This window comes from Mixophyes fleayi, chromosome 1 (genome assembly GCF_038048845.1).
Source record: "Mixophyes fleayi isolate aMixFle1 chromosome 1, aMixFle1.hap1, whole genome shotgun sequence".
In the NCBI taxonomy this organism is placed as follows: Eukaryota; Metazoa; Chordata; class Amphibia; order Anura; family Limnodynastidae; genus Mixophyes; species Mixophyes fleayi.
In genome coordinates, this window is record NC_134402.1 from 129,450,067 (window position 1) to 129,456,316 (window position 6,250).

The following is a 6,250-nucleotide window of genomic DNA, read 5'->3' on the forward strand; positions in this document are numbered from 1 at the left end:
CATGTAGCCTCTATGGATTAGATATCTAGTATCCTCCATGATACATTTAAAAACTGCCATAAAGTCTGGTATGCCTGGTCCTTCTATAACAATAGCAATCCCCCAGGAATGTCATAACTTCCCCAACGTTATTCTTATCGGGTGTTCTGAATTTTGCTTACTTTAATTGCAGCACCTATCAACCTAACATGGCCAACATTTCTTGGTAATTAAACAAACATTTAAGTATCAAGTCTGCTTCTCCTCTCCTTGGCTGTAGAGACACACTCCTTCCACCCCAAACTTACAACCCTACCAAATAAATTTAAAAAGAACTCAGCAGTTTTTTACCATTTAACCTGCATCTATTGGTCACTCTACCAAAGGACTCCTTGTGATCTGACTTTTCACCTTGAAAACCCCAATAGACTGGCCACATATTTAACTTTTTTGTGACCTATATTTATCTATGCTATTACAAATAAAAAGATTATAAAAATTACTGCAGTCTTAAATTGTTAAAGGAATCCTTAGGGGGCTCATTTAAGGTTGGACATAAGTCTAATCATTGCATGCACACTAACAATGCAACATCTATATCTAGACTATTTGGTTTTGTTCACTTGTGTCTCCTTATATATGGAGAAGAAGATCAGGACAGGTGCGCATATGCAATGTACAGTAATTGCATGTTCACGTCATTGCATGTTCAAATAATTGCAACTCAATTAGATATGAACTCATCAACTGATAAGCATTTTAGGAAGCAAATCTCTTGCAAGAGGTGGAGGGCTGGTGACATGATATGCATGATGATGATCATTATCTACTCACTACCATTTGGACTACTGCGGGAAAGAAGATTTCCAATTGAATTCTAAACAGGTTAACAATAGATTTTTGTATTTAATTTAACTAGTATTTCTGTTTTAGCATTTGTGTTTCTATTTTATTACATTTTTTAGGAAACATTCAGCTTTCTCATTTATTAGTAACACTGTCAAGGCAATATTCTCTCGTGTGCATATGACATTTCATTATAGTATAACATTTTATACAAATAGGATAATGCAACTTTAATGCACCATTTCAACACTAACATGTAGCATAAGTGTCCATCTCAACATATGCAAATAAAGAGCAAATGCAATGGCAGGATGCCAAAACTATTTATTAGAACAAACCGTTATGGAAAGGAAACAGAACATGGCTCAATGAGGAAATGATGACACTGCTCAACAAAATTTAACTTTTTTTCTGCTGCCCAGGAACTTTAAATGGATTTGGGGTATATCAGTAATGCTGATTTCAGAAATGTAATCCGTTTTTTCGCAATTCACTACGGCTCTCAAAATTTGTGAGGTACTATTCTAGCAAATAAGTGCTTTTTTCGCAACATTTGTGGTGCTGCGTATATCCATATTTTTTGGGTTGTCTTTTTAAATTAATGTTTCCTTTAACATAACATGTTGTGCAGTTTATTACACTTGTCAAACATATAAATAATGTCAATATAACTTTGGTTTTTTTTTCAGAAAAAAATAATTCTCCCAGTAGAAGCTGTTTGAATGACCCAGACGAATTCTGCTACATATGTGGTAGCTATATTCTTGTGAAACAAAGAAATCCCATCACCAACTTTGTGAAACAAGTTTATTTGGCATATTTTGGGATCACATTTGGAAACCAGGACAATGCATGGGCAACACATAAGGTTTGCAAACCATGTATAGAGGACCTACGACACTGGAAAAATGGTAAACGGAAAAGCTTAAGCTTTGGTGTGCCCATGGTTAGGAGGGAGACAAAAAATCACTATGATGACTGTTATTTCTGTGCTTTCATCATTTAAGGTTTTAATCGGTACAAGAAGCTCAAGTATGATTACCTTGACATGGAATCAGCCAGAAGACCTATACCACATGGAGAAGATGCTCCTGTGGGGAGTGTTTACCACCCTGCCATCATGTTTTGATGATGAAGAAATTAATGACTTTGTTACTGCTATAGGAAGCAACAGTGGAAATGAATTTGAAGGCTGTACTTCAACACCTCAGCCTTTCTCTCTGGAGGAACTGAATGACCTGGTACGAGATTTTCCAAAGCAAACATCTGAACTTTTAGCTTCCAGACTGAAGGAGAAGAACTGTCTCAAAGACAATGTGAAAATTACACATTTCCGTACAAGAGAGAAGGTGCACTTCCTACATAGCCACCTAGACAAACTCCGATACAACCTTGGTGATTTTAGTGAAGAACAAGGGGAGCGGTTTCACCAGGACATCAAAGTGATGAAGGAGAGATACCAAGGCAGTTGGGACATAAATATGATGGTGGACTACTGTTGGAACCTCCAGCATGACTTTTCTAAGTTACAATACAAAAGAAAATCCTACAGGCAGCAGTATTAAAAGGTATAAGAAAATTGAATATTTGCTTTACAAATGATTTTTGCAGGATTTTCTAACTTAGTAGTTGTAATTATTGTAAAGAATTTTGTGTGTGCTTTAGAAAAAATAAAATGTGTTCATTTTGAGCAATTACCTCTGAATTATGTACGATTATACCAATATGATCACGCTCAATTTGTTGGTTTTCGGCAATTTTTGGCAAATTTGCGTGACCCCTCATATCTCAACAACTGTAGCCATTCTGAGAAATCTAATTACATATTTAGAATCGGCATCAAAAACTGGTCCTAAAATGCTGTTGACAAGTAGATGAAGTAAGTAAATAATTCTGTACAAGTAGAGTAATGTACATTATAATTTGCAACACTGTAAAGCTGATTCTCTACACGAGAGATACACACTATACTTGGCTGTACAACTGATGTATACCTTGCCCAACTCAACATACACTCAAAATTATGCTTTTTTGTATACCGTATATACTCGTGTATAAGCCGAGTTTTTCAGCACATTTTTTTATGCTGAAAAAGCCCCCCTCGGCTTATACACGGGTGAACTTACCTGGTCTCCGTTTCCTCAGCTCTTCAGTTCCGCAGTGGAACGCATGTGCGTTCCACCGACAGGAAGTTCGGCACAAATGCCGAACTTCCTGTCATTGGAACGCACATGCGTTCCACTGCGGAACTGAAGAGCTGAGGAAACGGAGACCAGGTAAGTTCGTTCTCTCTCCCTCACTCGCTCCCTCCCTCCCTCTCTCCCCCTCCAATATTAACATAACGTGATTTCCCTATTCTTTGGGGGTGAATTTGGGGGTGAATTTCAGATATGGCATTTGCTGGGTCTCATAATACATTATTATTCAGGATACCGTACATTGATGGTTCTAATTTATACGATTCATTTATAAAACAGTTTTTTCAAATTAAATCAATAAAGTAGAGTAACAAATCAGGGGGTGTGGAAATATTAAAGCACACATATATAAAGATATTTATTGACAGTGTCCCCCTGCACCCCATTTTGAAATGTGTCAGGGCTTCACTAAAATGGCAAGCTTATATCAGTAGCTAATCAATCAAAAACACACATGATATAAAAATGTGTAAAATAAAAATGCATATACAGATGTAAATAAAAAACATAATAATGAATAAATCTACAAAAATTACCAGTAGCTGCTGCATTTCCCACCCTAGGCTTATACTCGAGTCAATAAGTTTTCCCAGTTTTTTGAGGTAAAATTAGGTGCCTCGGCTTATATTCGGGTCGACTTATACTCGAGTATATACGGTATATCTTTTCAATGTATGTTCTGTATGCAAATGCATCCAACTCTTATGAGACCCTCAGTGTGTATACAGACAGTGTGTGTTTTATTGTTAAAATAATGCTCTATTCATTCAAAGCATTAAACTAGCACTGTTTTATAAGGTGTACGTGGGACTCAACAGCATTAATTCTAAATACAGCACTATGTGGAAGCTGTCAAATTAGTATATTTTTTGTGTGCCATATTTTTTGATTCTGATTCAATTTTTTTTCACAATTAAATTTAGAATGTGTGCAAAGCACAGAATGTGCATGATGCACCCTGTCACACTGGGAGTTATTAAACAAATATCAATGTTACAGTTAGACAGAAAGAAGTTCAAAATGGGCACATATTTAAAGATTTATTTCAACAAACACAAGTAATAAAGCAATTTCAGAGAAGGCTGTTCATTGAATTTCAAAAATGTTTATTAATATCGTCTATTTTCTGTTTTAATAATTGTCAGTCCTTATCACATATTGGTGTTAACTTAGTTTATCCCATTTATCGCCATCTCTCTTCTAAGTCTTCACTTGAGATAAAACTTTGTTAGTGTATTTTATTAGTTTTTTATTATCTGTTTTACTTGGTAGCTCTGCTAAACAGCTTAGCTAGCACTGTTTCACAGATTTATTGTGTCCTATCTGTGGCAAAATAGGAGCAATGTCTCAGCAGATAAGCATACCTCATGAATATGATAATGAAGCCAGCTGTTATATGAAAGGGTATGGAGTTCCATAACAGAATTATATTGCTTCACAGTAAAAAGAGACCAGTTGAAAAGCCTGAAAATTTGCACTTTGCTTCTAATGTAGATATTGCATTGGCTATATTCCTACAAAACATCTGTGTCATTCTGGGACCAAATGAACCCAACAATGACTGTCAACAACATTCATAAATTGTCTTGCCTCTGTTTGCTTGGCTTAATGCCTAGCTTACTGTAATCATTGTGGTAGTTTAACAGAAGGAAACATAGTTGGATTTTCTATTTGAATCTGCAGTACTGTCACTGTGTGCTATATGTTGATCTGTAGGCTGGGTTAATTATCATTTTACCTCCTGTTGCATTTTGCTTGTATTTCATATCTGCTAATGCAGCTGTTCTATTATTGTTTAGCATAAATTTACCTTAACGTTTACTCTAGGAAGAGATTCGTAAAATGAGCTATAATATGAAAATAACATACATTTTTCGCCATAGTTAGTCTCTCATATGTATACTTATATATACGTATATATTTGCAAGTTGTATATTTTCATTTTATATTTTTCTTTATTTCTCCTTTATGGTATACTAGCACTGCACACGTGTACAATGTACTCGAATATACAAATTCTTAGTTTGAAAGCAATGATGGGGGACCAGGATTAGAAATAAAAAAATTGGGATGCTAGGATAGTTTGTAGAGTTTGGGAATGGACTTCATTCTGTTTTACATTTTCACAAATGTCACACACAATGCATGCCACAGTATGGACATTATGGGGAGGAAGGAAGAATGTCTTTTATTAAAGTTTTCTGTATTATTTTTTTACATTACAGTTTTTTGTTTATTTTTAGCAATATGGAGAGACCCTATTGTGAGAGGATGCTCTGATTGGTCTCCCTGCACACTAACATTGTTAGATTCAGTATTTTTTGTCTCTAATAGCAGCTTACATATAAGAGTATCTAAGGTAGAAGTGGCAGGGTAGATCCATTATATAATCATACTCTTATTGAGGCCCTCACTATAAAGGAAATTCCTCTATAGTTTTAAAGACACTTTTGTTCTTATTCCTTTTTTTTTTCCAGTGCAGGATTCTCAAACTGACACGCTACCAGGGCTGGACTGGGACTAAAAATCAGCCCTGGCATTTAAAGTACACAGGCCCACCTCAGGTCCAGAAGGAAAAAAATCGCGAGCCGTCGCGCAGCGGCGGCGCCAAAAAGGGCGTGGCCACATTGTGTGGCCAACATGGGGCATTGATACATACATTATAATAAAACATTACATTTATCATGCCCTCCCAGCCACATCACGCCATCCCCCCAGGCACATTATGACACCCCCAGCCCACTGTACTTATCTATGCTGCTGACATCCATCAGGGTGGGAACTTCCTGTAGAGTGAACAGGGAAGCTCTTTGTCTCACGAGATTACTAAATCTTGTGAGACCTAGAGCTACTCGGCTTGCTCTGCAGGCTGTGTCCTGTCCAGGGACTGGGAGCAACTATCAGATTCCTCCTGCTAACCAGAGCTGGATTAACGCTCGGGGGGGCCTGGGTTATTTAAGACAGGGTGCCCCTATTAAGTAACATGGTTATCATATTAGACACAATGTTAGACAAATACACAAGCAATACTGTGTGCAATACTGTTAGGTGCCCGCAGCTTTGTCTTCACAAGCAGTACAGTGTGAAGTGGGACTTACCTCCCAACTGTCCTTGTAGTCTGATCAAATCTCACTAAACGAGACAGTCACCAAAATTCGGGACTTCCCCACCTGTGTTCTTGTCACTTACACCACCTGTGGCTGCTGGTGTCTTTAGTTGCTGCTTGT